This window comes from Dama dama, chromosome Y (assembly GCF_033118175.1).
Source record: "Dama dama isolate Ldn47 chromosome Y, ASM3311817v1, whole genome shotgun sequence".
Taxonomy (NCBI): domain Eukaryota; kingdom Metazoa; phylum Chordata; class Mammalia; order Artiodactyla; family Cervidae; genus Dama; species Dama dama.
Genome location: NC_083715.1, coordinates 14,127,275 through 14,143,311, shown reverse-complemented (window position 1 = coordinate 14,143,311; position 16,037 = coordinate 14,127,275). Strand labels below are relative to the sequence as shown.

The 16,037-nt window shown below is 54.6% G+C and overlaps 2 pseudogenes; both read left to right on the top strand.

Moving 5' to 3' along the window:
* Positions 1 to 3,651: 3,651 nt before the first annotated feature.
* LOC133053520 (testis-specific Y-encoded protein 1-like) lies at positions 3,652 to 5,912 on the top strand (annotated as a pseudogene).
* Positions 5,913 to 10,698: 4,786 nt separating this feature from the next.
* Positions 10,699 to 12,948, top strand: LOC133053513 (testis-specific Y-encoded protein 1-like; annotated as a pseudogene).
* The last annotated feature ends 3,089 nt before the right edge of the window (positions 12,949 to 16,037 follow it).

Here is a 16,037-nt window from a genome sequence, read left to right as displayed (position 1 = left end):
CAGCTGATGGAAATGTTGGACGTGGCTATGGCAGTACCCGGGGTGGTGAGGAGGTTAAAGTCCTGTAGAGAAGGGCAGAGACCCAAAGGAGGAGGAGGCACAGAGAGCCTTCTGCCCTGGAGACTTTTTCCACACACGTGAGAAAATACACAGGAGAAGTCCTGGGCCCGTGCTACCGAGGATCAGCCCGTCAGGCAGCACGCTCCCTCACGAAGGAGCACACACTGGCACGATCGAACACTACATGGCAGCTGTGCTGATGTACGCTGTCCGTGCAAAACCCCCGGCATCCTAGAAGGCACAGGGTGTGAGCGTGGCATGCCACCAGGCACTTGCAACCTCCCTGGCAGTGCAGAAAGGCGAGGAGAGCACATGTGTGGTGTGTACATGTGTGTTCTTCTGCTGGTGTGTGCCTGTGACGCAGTGAAGTGGGAAGACGCAAGGATGGTGGGCTGGCTGCTTGTCCCAAGGGACCCTGGGACAGTGGGAGACAAGGAGGGCCCTGGGGTCCGCACAGAGCTTGCTGGTGTTTCGTGGTCCTGCAAAATAATAACTCATGGTTCTTGTGAACCCCCTGACGTGAATCCCTTCCCTCCTCTGGGGTCTTGCCCCTGGCTGTAAGGCCAGAGTGGAAAAGGTGACAGTCTGACCTTGAGGGTGCATACTGGCAGTCTCGCTGGGGCAGAATCTCCGACTTGGTTTTAGGGTATCTGCACCAGATGACACTCAGAGGGACCCTACTTTCCAGGTGACGATTTTCCATGTCCCTGGGCACAACTGGGGACTGCCTTCCTTTGCGCATGTGCTAGGTAGGCAAGCAGGGATGCCTGGCTTTCCAGAATCCTACCTGGGCCTAGTGAGAGCAACTGAAATCAAGGCCTGGCATTTATCAAATGATTGAGGCCTTGGGTGGGATCAAGCCCTCTGGGTGCACTTGAGATTGAAATGGTGCTTTCTGCCCAGGAGGGGCATGAACCGTGGGCCTAAAAGGGCCAGTTTCCCAGGGCATCATCCATTCAGTGACTCCGTGGGTCTGGGTAGTAGTAAACTGAAGGGACTAGTTCTAGGGATGCCACCTTCCTTTTCTGATCTCAGATCCCATTCCTTGTACTGGAAGAGACCCTGTAGATGCATGTGCACCTTCTTCACAACATTGTATCTGTCCCAGGTTTACCACGGTCTCTATGTCTGTTGGAGCCTTGGGCATCTCATTGGCCTTTTCCAGCTACAGGGAGGGAGCCCTGGGGGCACAGGTAGACAGGTGCACAGAGAAAGCTCCAGAGATAGGGAGGAGAGGGGACCTCAGCCAGAATACTGTGGGCCCTAACGGATATAGGCATGAAATGGAGCACAGACTTAACAAGGCATGATGTAGAGAGGTGCACATCAAGAAAGCTGTTCTCCAAGTCAGCTGAGCCCAAAGGCCCTTGTTTTCTGGTTCCCTGAAGGGAAGCACAGGTAATGGAATCATGCCAACATGACTGGTACTGTGAACCTTCAAAAGGTTATGGGAGAATATGGAACACAGGAATAAGTCACTCAGCTGTCCACACCGAGCACTTCCAGGCCTGCCAGATTCTCTGCAGGTCCTTCCCTGTCATGAACAATGCCATCATCTTGTTAACAGTGAGCACAAGTCACAGAGATAGAAGTGCAAGCTGACAGGATCAACGAGCAAGTGAAGGAAAAAAACATGGACAATGAATGTCGGGTGCTTACCAAAATCCATGTTCCTGGACAAAAAAGCCTGTACTTATACACATGTGTAAGTCTCCTCTCAGGGATGTGAGTGTGGACATGTGGACATGTGTGCATATTCGTGTGCAGAAGCGCCTACCAGTACACTTGTGAGGGTGAACAGTCGGAAGACATCTAGCTAGGTGATGCAAGAAAGGACAGCAGAGACATGAAGGGAACATAGACTCTTGCCAGCAGAAGCAGTGAAGCCAGGGAATCATGCCCTATGATCTCACTGAGTTAGCATGTTCTACATGGAAATAGAGGCCTGCAGCCCGGACCTCTGGCAGAAAGGAGAGGCAGGAGGAAATCACGTGGGCTTGGTCGTTGAGTGCAGAGGAGCCAAGACACAGATTGGGCTGTAGTCCCAGGCACAGAACCTGCGGTGTGTGAGGCAACAGCACTTTGGACAAACAGCTATGAGGGCCTTGGCATCCTTCTTAAGTGCTGGGCATTCTTCCCATGTCCTGGCCAGGAGCATGAGCACCCCTTGCCTTTGTGTAAGGTTTCAGAGAAACAGCGGCACTGGAGCATAAGCACCTGCTACCTGTAGAATCATCCAGTGTGAGACATCTCTCTTTGTACCCTTTGCAGAACACAGATACCACCTATAAGGACTATAGGAAGGATGGCTTAGGTTGGTCATCTTCCTGGTACCAGCCACACAGGTTTGGGCCACTTGGTAGGCTGGGATATTTTCTCACCTGGGGAACAGAACCTCCTTGAAAGGGCCTCGATAGGGTCAACGGGCCATCGTGCATGCCTCCGACACTGGTGTGTCATGGAACTCAACGTGCTGGTGTCCTTAGCCTCTCACTGGTAGGCATTCCAGCAAGGTTCAGGGAGTTCCGTCATGCCAGAAGACCGTGACCTGTTTCTCCCTCTGCGCAAGGTGTGGCCATGCTGCCAGATTCCTGTGAATCGGTCATGTCTGCCCAGTGAGGGAGGGAGGGTCGCCCGTCCCCTTCTGTGCTTCAGCAGTAACCACCCACCGTGTGCTTTCCAGTTTGAGAGAGCACTCTGCGACCCTGTGGCCCAGAACAGTCTCATCTGCCATGGGTGCAAATCAGTGAGGAATAGAAGTGCTTGCCTTCACTCCAAGGTGAAGCGTCTCTTCTGAGTGCTGGTATCCAGAGAATGACAGAGGACCATAGCACCATTTAGAGAGTCAGACACACACAGACAGCATTCCAGGGTGCACAAACAGCAGGATCACCAGAATTAGTGATAGGCGAGAAGCAGAGACAAAGAGAGAGATCTCTGCCCTATGGAGCTGGTTCCCCTGAAGAGTGGAGGTCAAGTGTTGCAAGGGTTGGGGTTTGTACACACTCCCCTTGCATCCAGACAGCAGCAGTCTCCTATCCCAGGGAGGAAAGTATCCAGCCACTTTGCACCCCTGCCTAACATTTAGATACTCAGGGAGAGCTCCCAGGGATGGGCGGTCGCATGGGACACAGCAGTGTCCTCTTTGGATTGCAGAGCGAGAACACATGGCTTGAAATTCCAGAGGCCAATTCAATGCCAGCGCCTGCAGTCAGGCCAGATGCAATAGCCATGCCCTCCCTGAAGCCGAGTGGTGCCACGTGTGGGCGCTGAAGCTGAGAAAGCGGGGAAGCCACCCTCTGGTCTAGGGGAGTTTCCCTCAGGATGCCGCGCACTATACTCTCTGCCATTGGTCTCGATTTGTCCCAGCAGCCTGAGCCTAGCTCACAGCCTAGGGGTCCCGCATGTTGGACTGATCCCCGTGCACCCTGTCATGGCCTCTCCAGAACACCTTTCTTCGGGGCCAGGCCACCAGCCACACACCAGGCCCTACTTCCTGACCATTCCGCTCTCACCCCACCCCAAAAAGCTAGCGAGCCACACCCGGTTACCTCAGCCGGGCCGCAATTGCGCACCACTTACTGTGCTATTATGTCCGGTCCCTTCGCATCTACCCCAGCTAGGGGTCACAGCAATGTCCCAGAGGAGTGTGAGAGGCAACCAGAAGAAGGAAGGAGTGTCCCGCGACTGCGGGACTTCTTAGCTGGGAGACCCAGTGCTCAGTAGGCAGTGGCCAGGGGGTCTGCCTTCGCGATGCCGTGCACGGCTGGGACTTTGCAGCCATCAGGTGGCACAGCAGGGGAAGAGGTCACCCTCCACGTAGTGGAGGCGGTGGAGGACAGCGGGTGGCCCTGGTGGACAGAGATGAGGCGGGGATCGGGCAGGTGTGCCAGCTGCTGGTGGAACATGTCATGGAGGAGGTGGAGGTTGTGGCAGATGAGAAGCGGGATATGGGGTCCTCCCAGGAGCTGGAGGAGAAGACGCTGGAGGAGCAGGGCCTGGAAAGACCTGGAGGCCGGAGTGAGCGGCCGGCGCCAAATGCGCTACAGGCACTGACTGACCTGCAGGTGGAAGTGACCTCCCTGCATGAGCAAAACATGTGAGCCTGTGTTCGCTTCATGCACATGAACCATCTGAAGAGGAAGGGTCACTTGGCTCAGAGAATCGCCATCCTCCAGGGCATCCCTGGCCTCTGGGCCAAAGCTGTTTCCTTCCTATTGCTCCTAGGTGTTTGCCTGTCGGGAAGAGGAGGAGGAGGTGGAGCAGAAGCAGGAGCAAGTGCAGGAGTGGTGGGGTGCGGGTGTGTGGCGAGGGCAAAGGTAAGGTGCTGCAGACCACTGACAGAAGTGTCGTCCTGGGTATTGGCATGTTTCAAAGGCACAGCCGAGGAGTATCTGGTCAGAGCCACACCTGGAAGTGTCACAGCCATGACTCGGGGTTTCCCCTTCAGGCCTGCATCTGAGGAGGTTCAGTACCCAGGGCCTCTAGGTCAGGATGATCAGAGAGCGTACAGTAGAGCAGCAACTGCAGACATTTATTTTTGTAAATGTGGATGATCCCTGGAAATAGCTGAGACATGGCAGTCTCGTGCATAAGTACACACACACACACACAAACACACACACCCATAGATACACACATATTCAGACACACATAGAAACACACACAAACCCCAGTTTCTTTCAGATACGGTAGTCACAAGGACTGCAAGTCCTAACCATGTTACCAGTGACATGCTACTACCCAGCAAACACGGGCCAGAAGGTGGTTAGGAGAGGTGAGAAATAGCCCCTACTTTTGGGTTGCAGACCACCTGAGATGCAGAACAGCAAAGGGAACCCAGAGCCACGAGCAGGCCTGACGGTATGGCACAACCTGAATATGTGAGTCATGACTGGGCAAGTGCGAGTGCCCAGCATCCTTGCAGATGCCTGTTCCAGTGTCCTTCTCCAGGCCAGACTAGGGCTGTTGCCCCTGGCTCTTCTTGGCCAAGCATATGGCCTGAATGTCTCCTTGACCCAAAGCAGATTATGAACCACCCTCAAGTGTCAATCATAATCAGCGCCCAGGATGAAGATTTTCTTAGGTACATGATCGACTTCAAGGTCAGTGAGTGAGGCTGAGGATGGGTTTGTATGGCACTTGACAGGGAGGTGGGGGATGGTGTTATCCATGGGCCTGTACTGTGAGACTTTGCAGAAGCATCATGGAGGCTGTTAATGCCCGCCTGGGAGGCAAGCAGAGGTCCCTCGATGCTTGCACCGTTTCCCTCCTCCCTGTGCTGGCAGATGCAGGTGCGGAGACAACCCTGGTCCCACTGTAACCTGATCTTCTCCTTTCGGGGCAACCCGGACTTCTGGAACACGATGATTGTTAAGGAATATTACCTTGACATCACTGGTAAAGGGGGCTCCCAAGGTGGTGAGTGTGGATAGGCAAGTGGGCAGGGGTGGGGGTATGAGTGGATGCTTCAGCTGCCGCATCCACTGCTGTCTCCCCTGTCTTTCTACAGGGTATAGGGCATGTCGTTCCACACCAGTCCACTGGTTTTGGGACTTTTAACGGGGAGCACCCAGCCGCAGGCTGGAAACCAGGAGCCTGACCTTTCTCAGTTGGTTGTCAGGCCACAACTGCCCAGCATCGGACAAGATTGCTGAGGTGGGTTTGGTATGAGCCTGCTCACAGTTGGAGATTGATGTTGGAGCTAATGGCTTCTCACGGGAGGTTTAGGGGCCTGGTCAGCCCTGGGCTGACCTTGCTCTTATTGCCATCAGATAATTGGCCAGGACGTGTGGGACGATCCCCTGAAGTACTACCCCAGGGAGAAAATTTGTGCCACGAGGGGGAGCTGACAGAAACATAGATGGTGAGGGGGTCCGCAGCGGGGCCCTGAGGGGACATCTGTGTAGAGGCTGGGGCACTCTCCTTTCCCAGATGGAAATCCTCAAGCTCATGCAAGCTGGCTGGGGAGCCTTGGTTTGGGTCATGCACGTGGCAGGTGACGTGCTGAGACTGGAGGCTTGGGGACTCAGTGTGGCCGTGAGTGAAGGAAGTCTCCCTCCAAGCATCTGTGGTTGCAATGCCAGAATCCTCGGTGATTCTGCTCGAGGCAGGGTGAATGACGTCTGTTTTTCAGAATCATCCTTCGGTTAATCGCGCTAACCCCGGCCTTCTGCTGCTCAGAGAGTTTGAGATTGTCTGGGTCCTTCCCTCCCACCACTGCTCCTGGGATAGCCTATGACTGGAACGACATGCTCCATGGGCTGCCAGTGCACTTAGTTGCTGACTTTGGGGTTGTCTGTGAATTTCCACATCCATCACTCACCATCTCACTGCCACCACGCAGGCCACGCTGGGACCGGCCTCAGGCCGGCTTGGGAAAATATGGAAGAGCTGCAGGACGAGATGTACAGGGACCCCAATGGAAGGACATTGTGCCTACTGTTGCCATTTCCCACATTGCTGGGCACAGGTGTCTTCGGCTACTGAGAGAGCTGTGTTCCCAGTTTGTGCTTGTGTCCCCACGCCGAGCATGTGTGTGTATATACACTTGTGGTTTTGTGTCACCTGTGTTAATGTGGGTCTGTGTGTGTGTGTGTGTGTGTGTGTGTGTGTGTGTGTGTATGTGTGTGTGTTTCTGGCTCAGGGCAGACGCACAGGTGAAGGTGTCAGGAGAGGAACTGCCAAGTGACGAGAAGAGGAGGCACGAGGCGTCACCAGACTGAGGATCATTGGTCGACCTATCTCTGCAGTGATCCTGTCCAGGGTGGGAAAGAGGAAAGGATGGCCAGTGATAATTCAGAGCATGGCTCCCTTGTGTGCAACTAGACCAAAAAGGAATACACCTTCACATTTTCTAACGTGTTATTTTGTTTATTTGGACCAAGTGGAGGGTTGAGTGGTCAGAGGATTTGCCCAGGGCAAATCAGGTGGGGTGGTGCTTTGGAACCACTCCCTGTGGACCCCTGAGTCTGTGGCAGAGTGGGCCAGCTGATGGAAATTTTGGACGTGGCTATGGCAGGACCTGGGGTGGTGAGAAGGTTAAGGTCCTGTAGAGAAGGGCAGAGACCCAAAGGAGGAGGAGGCACAGAGAGCCTGCTGCCCTGGAGCCTTTTTCCACACACGTGAGAAGGAAACACTGGAGAAATCCTCGCCCCGTGCTGCTCAGGATCAGCCCGTCAGGCAGCACGCTGCCTCCTGAAGGAGCACACACTGGCACGATTGAACAATACATGTCAGCTCTGCTTACTTGGGCTGTCCTTGCGAAACCTCAGGCACCGTAGCAGGCACAGGGTGTGAGTGTGGCATGGCACCAGGCATTTTCAACCTCCCTGGCAGTGCAGAAAGGCGAGGAGAGCACATGTGTGGGGTGTACGTATGTGTCCCTCTGCTGGCGTGTGCCTGTGAGGCAGGGAAGTGGGAGGACACAGGGATGGTGGGCTAGCTGCTTGTCCAAAGGGGCCCTGGGACAGTGGGAGACAAGGAGGGCCCTTGGGTCTACACAGAGCCTGCTGGTTTTCCGTGGTCCTGCCAAAAGGTACCTCATGGTTCGTGCTGAACCCCCTGACGTGAATCCCTTCCCTCCTCTGGGGTCTTGCCCCTGGCTGTAAGGCCAGAGTGGCAAACGTGACAGTCTGATCTTGATAGTGGATTCTGGCAGTTTTGCTGGGGCAGAATCTCCGATTTGGTTTAGGGGATCTGCACCAGACGACACTGAGAGGGATCCTACGTTCCAGGTGACCGTTTTCCATGTTCCTGGGCAAAACTGGGGACTGCCTTCCTTGGCGCATGGGCTACGTAGGCAACCAGGGATGCCTCTCTTTCCAGAATCCTACCTGGGCTTAGTGAGAGCAACTGAAATAAAGGCCTGGCATTTATCAAATGATTGAGGCCTTGGGTGGGATCAAGCCCTCTGGGTGCACTTGAGATAGAAATGGTGCTTTCTGCCCAAGAGGGGCATGAGCCATGGGCCTAAAAGTGCCAGTTTCCCAGGGCATCATCCGTTCGGCACTCTGTGGGTCTGGGTAGTAGTAACCTGAAGGGACTAGTTCTATGGATGCCACCTTCCCTTTCTGGTCTCAGATCCCATGCCTCATACTGGAAGAGACCCTGTAGATTCATGTGCACCTTCTTCATGACATTTGATCTGTCCCAGGCCTGCCACGGTCTCTTGGGGCTGTTGGAGCCTTGGGCATCTCATTGGCCTTTTCCAGCTACAGGGAGGGAGCGCTGGGGGCACAAGTAGACAGGTGCACACAGAAAGCTACAGAGATAGGGAGGACAGGGGCCGTCAGCCAGAATGCTGTGGGCCCTAAGGGATATAGGCATGCAATGGAGCACAGACTTGACAAGGCATGATGTAGAGAGGTGCACATCGAGACAACAGTTCTCCAAGTCATCTAAGCCCAAAGGCCCTTGTTTTCTGGTTCCCTGAAGGGAAGCACAGGTAATGGAATCATGCCAACATGACTGGTACTGTGAACCTGCCCAAGGTTATGGGAGAATAGAGAACACAGGCACAAGTCACTCAGCTGTCCACACCGAGCACTTCCAGCCCTGCCAGACACTCTGCAGCTCCGTCCCTGTCATGAAGAATGCCACGATCTTGGTAATATTGAGCACAAGTCACAGAGACAGAAGTGCAAGTTGACAGGATCAACGAGCAAGTGAAGGAAAATAACATGGGCAAAGAATGTCGGGTGCTTACCAAAATCCATGTTCCTGGACAAAAAAGCCTGTACTTCCACACATGTGTAAGTCTCCTCTCAGTGATGTGAGTGTGGACATGTGGACATGTGTGCATATTCGTGCACAGAAGCGCCTACCAGGACACTTGTGAGGGTGAACAAACGGAAGACATCTAGCTAGGTGACCCAAGAAAGGACAGCAGAAACATTAACGGAACATAGACTCTTGCCAGCAGAAGCAGTGAAGCCAGGGAATCATGCCCTATGATCCCACTGAGTTAGCAAGTTCTACATGGAAATAGACGCCTGCAACCGGAACCTCTGGCAGAAAGGAGAGGCAGGAGGAAATCACATGGGCATGATCGTTGAGTGCAGAGGAGCCGAGACACAGATTGGGCTGTAGTCCCAGCACAGAAGCTGCGGTGGGTGAGCCAACAGCCCTTTGGACAAACAGCTATGAGGGTCTTGGCATCCTTCTTAAGTGCTGGGCATTCTTCCCATGTTCTGGCCAGGAACATGAGCACCCCTTGCCTTTTGTGTAAGGTTTCAGAGATACAGCGGCACTGGAGCATAAGCACCTGCTACCTGCAGAATCATCGAGTGTGAGACATCTCTCTTTGTACCCTTTGCAGAACACAGATACCACCTATGAGGACTATAGGAAGGATGGCTTAGGTTGATCGTCTTGCTGGTACCAGCCCCACAGATTTGGGCCACTTGGTAGGCTGTAATGTGTTCTCACCTGGAGAACAGAACCTCTTTGAAAGGGCCTGGATAGGGTAAACGGGCCATCGTGCAGGCCTCTGGCACTGGTGTGTCATGGAACTCAACGTGCTGGTGTCCTTAGCCTCTCACTTGTAGGCATTCCAGCATGGTTCAGGGAGTTCCGTCATGCCAGCAGACTGAGACCTGTTTCTCCCTCAGTGCAAGGTGTGGCCGTGTCGCCAGATTCCTGTGAATCGGTCATGTCTGCCTAGCGAGGGAGGGAGGGTCGCCCGTCCCCTTCTGTGCTTCAGCAGTGACCACCCACCGTGTGATTTCCAGTTTGAGAGAGCACTCTCCGACCCTGTGGCCCAGAACAGTCTCATCTGCCATGGGTGCAACTCACTGAGGAATAGAAGTGCTTGCCTTCACTCCAAGGTGAAGCGTCTCTTCTGAGCGTTGGTGTCCGGAGAATTCCACAGGACCACAGCACCACTTAGAGAGTCGGAGACACACAGACAGCATTCCCTGGTGCACAAACAGCAGGATCAACAGAATCAGTGACAGGCGAGAAGCATAGACAAAGAGAGAGATCTCTGTCCTATGGAGCTGGTGCCCCTGAAGAGTGGAGGTCAAGTGTTGCAAGGGTTCGGGTTTGCACACACTCCCCTACCATCCAGACAGCAGCAGGCTCCTGTCCCAGGAAGGAAAGTATCCAGCCACTTTGCGCCCCTGCCTATCCTTTAGATACTCAAGAAGAGCTCCCAGGGATGGGCGGTCCCATGGGACACAGCAGTGTCCTCTTTGGATTGCAGAGCGAGAACACATGGCTTGAAATTCCAGCGGCCAATTCAATGCCAGCACCTGCAGTAAGGCCAGATGCAATAGCCATGCCCTCCCTGAAGCCGAGTGGCACCACGTGTGGGCGCTGAAGCTGAGAAAGCGGGGAAGCCACCCTCTGGTCTTGTGGAGTTTACCTCAGCGTGCCGCCGACTACACTCTCTGCCATTAGTCTCGATTTGACCCAGCAGCCTGAGCCTAGCTCACAGCCTAGGGGTCCGCGTGTTGGGCTGATCCCCGTGCACCCTGTCGTGGCCTATCCAGAACCCCTTTCTTCAGCCTCAGACCACCCGCCACACACCAGGCCCCACTTCCTGACCATTCCACTCTCACCCCGCCCCAAAAATCTAGCAAGCCACACCCGGTTACCTAAGCCGGGTGGCCATTGCGCACCACTTTCTGTGCTATTATGTCAGGTCCCTTCGCATCTACCCCAGCTAGGGGTCACAGCCATGTCCCAGAGGATCGTTAGAGGCAGCCGGAGGAAGGCAGTAAGGTCCCGCAACTCCGGATATTCTTAGGTGGGAGCACGGGTGCTCAGGGGGCAGTGGCCACGGGGTCTACCTTCACGATGCGATGCACGGCTGGGACTTTGCAGCCACCAGGTGGCACAACAGGGGAAGAGGTCTCCCGCTAAGTGGTGGAGGTGGTGGAGGTCAGCGGGTGGGCCCTGGTGGACGGAGACGAGGCGGGGATCGGGCAGGTGTGCCAGCTGCTGGCGGAAGACGTCATGGAGGAGGTGGAGGTTGTGGCAGATGAAGAGTGAGATCAGGGGTCCTCCCAGGAGCTGGAGGAGAAGACGCTGCAGGAGCAGAGCCTGCAAAGACCTGGAGGCCCGCGTGAGCTTCCGGCGCCAAATGCGCTACAGGAACTGCCCACCCTGCAGTTGGAAGTGAGCTCCCTGCATGAGGAAAACCACCGAGCCTCCTTTCGCTTCATGCGCATGAACTATCTGCGGAGGATGCGTCACTTGGCTCAGAGAAGCACCATCCTCCAGGGAATCCTTGGCTTCTGGGCCAAAGCTATATCCTTCCTGCTGCTCCTAGGTGTTTGCCTGTCGGGAAGAGGAGGAGGAGGTGGAGCAGAAGCAGGAGCATGTGCAGGAGTGGGGGGGTGCGGATGTGTGGCGAGGGCAGAGGTACGGTGGTGCAGGCCGCTGATGGAAGTGTGGTCCTGGGCATTGGCAGGTTCCAAAGGCACAGCCGAGGAGTATCTGGTCAGAGCCACACCTGGAAGTGTCACAGCCATGACTCGGGGTTTCCCCTTCAGGCCTGCATCTGAGGAGGATCAGTACCCAGGGCCTCTAGGTCAGGATGACCAGAGAGAGTACACTAGAGCAGCAACTGCAGACATTTATTTTTGTAAATGTTGATGATCCCTGGAAATTGCTGAGACATGGGAGTCTCGCGCGCGCACACACACACACACACACACCCGGAGATACACACACATTCAGACACACATAGAAACACACACAAACCCCAGTTTCTTTCAGATACGGTAGTCACAAGGACTGCAAGTCCTAACCATGTTACCAGTGACATGCTACTACCCAGCAAACACTGGCCAGGCGGCGGGCAGGAGAGGTGAGAAATAGACCCTGCTTTTGGGTTGCAGACCACCTGAGCTGCAGAAAAGCACAGGGAACCCAGAGCCACGAGCAGGTCTGATTGGTATGGCATGGCCTGAAGATGTGAATCGTGACCGGGCAAGTGCGAGTGCCCAGCATCCTTGCAGATGCCTGTCCCAGTGTCCTTCTCAGGACTAGACTAGGACTGTTGCCCCTGGCTCATCTTAGCCCGGCATGTCACCTGAAGGTCTCCTTGACACAAAGCAGATTATGAACCACCCTCAAGTGTCAATCATAATCAGCGCCCAGGATGAAGATTTTCTTAGGTACATGATCGACTTCAAGGTCAGTGAGGGAGGCTGAGGATGGGTTTGTATGGCACTTGACAGGGAGGTGGGGGATGGTTTTATCCATGGGCCTGAACTGTGAGACTTTGCAGAGGCGTCATGGAGGCTGTTAAAGCCCGCCTGGGAGGCAAGCAGAGGCCTCTCGATGCTTGCACCTTTTCTCTCCTCGCTGTGCTGGCAGGTGCAGGTGCGGAGCCATCCACGGTCCCGCTGCAACCTGATCTCCTTTCGGGACAACCCGTACTTCTGGGACACGTTGATTGTTACCGATTATTACCTTGACATCACTGGTAAACTTGGCTCCCAGCGTGGCGAGTGTGGGTATGCAAGGGGCCCGGGGTGGGGGTGTGGGTGGATGCTTCTGCTGCCGCAACCGCCCCTGTCTCCCCTCTCTTTCTACAGGGTATAGGGCACGTTGTTCCTCACCAGTCCACTGGTCCTGGGACTTTGAATGGGGAGCACCCAGCCGCAGGCTGGACACCAGAAGCCTGAATTTTCTCAATTGGCTGTCAGGCCACTACTGCCCATAATCGAACAGGATTGCTGAGGTGGGTTTGGTTTGGGCCTGCGCACAATTGGTGATTGATGTTGGAGCTCTTGGCTTCTCACGGGAGGTTTAGGGGCCTGGTCAGCCCTGGGCTGACCTTGCTCTTATTGCCATCAGATCATTGGCCAGGACGTGTGGGACGATCCCCTGAAGTACTACCCCAGGGAGGAAATTTGTGCCACGAGGGGAAGCTGACAGAAACACAGATGGTGAGGGGGTCCGCAGCGGGGCCCTGAGGGGACATCCGTGTAAAGGCTGGGGCACTGTCCTTTCCCAGATGGAAATCCTCAGGCTCATGCAAGGTGGCTGGGGAGCCTGGGTTTGGGTCTTGGACGTAGCAGGTGACGTGCTGAGACTGGAGGCTTGGGGACTCGGTATGGTCGTGAGTGAAGGAAGTCTCCCTCCAAGCATCTGTGGTTGCAATGCCAGAATCCTCGGTGATTCTGCTCGAGGCAGGGTGAATGACGTCTGTTTTTCAGAATCATCCTTCGTTCAGTCACGCTATCCCCGACCTTCTGCTCTTCAGAAAGTTTGAGATTGTCTGGGTCCTTCCCTACCGCCACTGCTTCTGGGATAGCCTATGACTTGAGTGGCATCCTCACTAGGCTGCCAGTGCACTTAGGTGCTGACTTTTGGGTCGTCTGTGAATTTCCCCATCCACCACACGCCATCTCACCGCCACCACTGAGGCCACGCTGGGACCGGCTACAGGCCAGCTTGGGAAAATATGGAAGATCTGCAGGACGAGGTCGACAGCGGGCCCCAATGGAAGGACATGGTGCCTACTGATGCCATTTCCCACACTGCTGGGCACAGGCGTCTTCAGCTACTGAGAGAACTGTGTTCCCTGTTTGTGTTTGTCTCCGCATGCCCAGCATATGTGTGTATATACACATATGGTTTTCTGCCACCTGTGTTAATGTGGGTCTGTGTGTGTGTGTGTGTGTGTGTGTGTGTGTGTGTCTGTGTGTTTCTGGCTCAGGACAGATGCACAGATGAAGGTGTCAGGGGAGGAACTGCCAAGCGATGTGAAGAGGAGGCATGAGGCGTCACAAGACTGAGGGTCATTGGTCGACCTATCTCTGCAGTGATCCTGTCCAGGGTGGGAAAGAGGAAAGGATGGCCAGTGATAATTCAGAGCATGGTGCCCATGTGTGCAACTAGACCAAAAAGGAAAACACATTCACATTTTCTACCATGTTTTTTTGTGTATTTGGACCAGGTGGAGGGTTGGATGATCAGAGGATTCGCCCAGGAAAAATCAGGTGGGGTGGGGCTTTGAAACCACTGCCTCTGTACCCCCGAGTCTGTGGCAGAGTGGGCCAGCTAATGGACATGTTGGACGTGGCTATGGCAGGTCCCGGAGTGGTGAGGAGGCTAAGGTCCTGTAGAGAAGGGCAGAGACCCAAAGGAGGAGGAGGCACAGAGAGCCTGTTGCCCTGGAGCCTTTTTCCACACATGTGAGAAGGATACACGGGAGAAGTTCTGGGCCCGTGCTGCCCAGGATCAGCCCGTCAGGCAGCATGCTGCCTCCTGAAGGAGCACACACTGGCACGATCGAACACTACATGTCAGCTCTGCTGAGGTAGGCTGTCCGTGCAAAACCCCAGGCATCCTAGCAGGCACAGGGTGTGAGCATGGCCTGCCACAAGGCACTTGCAACCACCCTGGCAGTGCAGAAAGGCGAGGAGAGCACATGCGTGGGGTGTACGTGTGTGTCCCTCTGCTGGCGTGTGCCTGTGAAGCAGGGAAGTTGGAAGACACAGGATGGTGGGCTGGCTGCTTGTCCCAAGGGTCCCTGGGACAGTGGGAGACAAAGAGGGCCCTGGGGTCTGCACAGAGCCTGCTTGTTTTCCATGGCCCTGCCAAAAGATACCTCATGGTTCGTGCTGAACCCTCTGACGTGAATCCCTTCCCTCGTCTAGGGTCTTGCCCCTGGTTGTAAGGCCAGAGTGGCAAAGATGACAGTCTGATCTTGAGGGTGGATTCTGGCAGTCTCACTGGAGCAGAATCTCCGATTTGGTCTTAGGGTATCTGCACCAGGCGCACTCAGAGGGACCCTACTTTCCAGGTGACCATTTTCAATGTCCCTGGGCACAACTGGGGACTGCCTTCCTTGGCACATGTGCTAGGTAGGCAAGCAGGGATTCCTGTCTTTCCAGAATCCTACCTGGGCCTAGTGAGAGCAACTGAAATAAAGGCCTGGCATTTATCAAATGATTGAAGCCTTGGGTGGGATCAAGCCCTCTAGGTTCACTTGAGATAGAAATGGTGCTTTCTGCCCAAGAGGGGCATGAGCCGTGGGTCTAAAAGCGCCAGTTTCCCAGGGCATCATCCGTTCGGGACTCCGTGGGTCTGGGTATCAATAAACTGAAGGGACTAGTTCTAGGGATGCCACCTTCCCTTTCTGGTCTCAGATCCCATGTCTTGTACTGGAAGAGACCCTATAGAGGCATGTGCACCTTCTTCACAACATTGTATCAGTCCCAGGCCTGCCACGGTCCCTTGGGGCTGTTGGAGACTTGGGCATTTCATTGGCCTTCTCCAGCTACAGGGAGGGAGCGCTGGGGGCACAGGTAGACAGGTACACACAGAAAGCTACAGAGATGGGGAGGACAGGGGCCCTCAGCCAGAATGCTGTGGGCCCTAAGGGATATAGGCATGCAATGGGGCACAGACTTGACAAGGCATGATGTAGAGAGGTGCACATTGAGAAAGCAGTTCTCCAAGTCAGCTGAGCCCAAAGGCCCTTGTTTTTTGGATCCCTGAAGGAAAGCACAGGTAATGGAATCATGCCAACATGACTGGTACTGTGAACCTGCCCACGGTTATGGCAGAATGTGGAACACAGGCACAAGTCACTCAGCTGTCCAAACCAAGCACTTCCAGGCCTGCCAGATGCTGTGCAGGTTCGTTCCTGTCATGAACAATGCCAATATCTTCTTAACCTTGAGCACAAATCACAGAGATAGAAGTGCAAGCTGACAGTATCAACGAGCAAGTGAAGGAAAATAACATGGACAAAGAATGTTGGGTACTTACCAAAATCCATGTTCCTGTACAAGAAAGCCTGTACTTCCGCACATGTGTAAGTCTCCTCTCAGGGATGTGAGTGTGGACATGTGGACATGTGTGCATATTCAAGCGCAGAAGCGCCTACCATTACATTTATGAGGGTGAGCAGTCAGAAGACACCTAGCTAGGTGACGCAAGAAAGGACAGCGAAAACATGAAGGGAACATAGACTCTTGCCAGCAGAAGAAGTGAAGCCAGGGAAGTTCCAC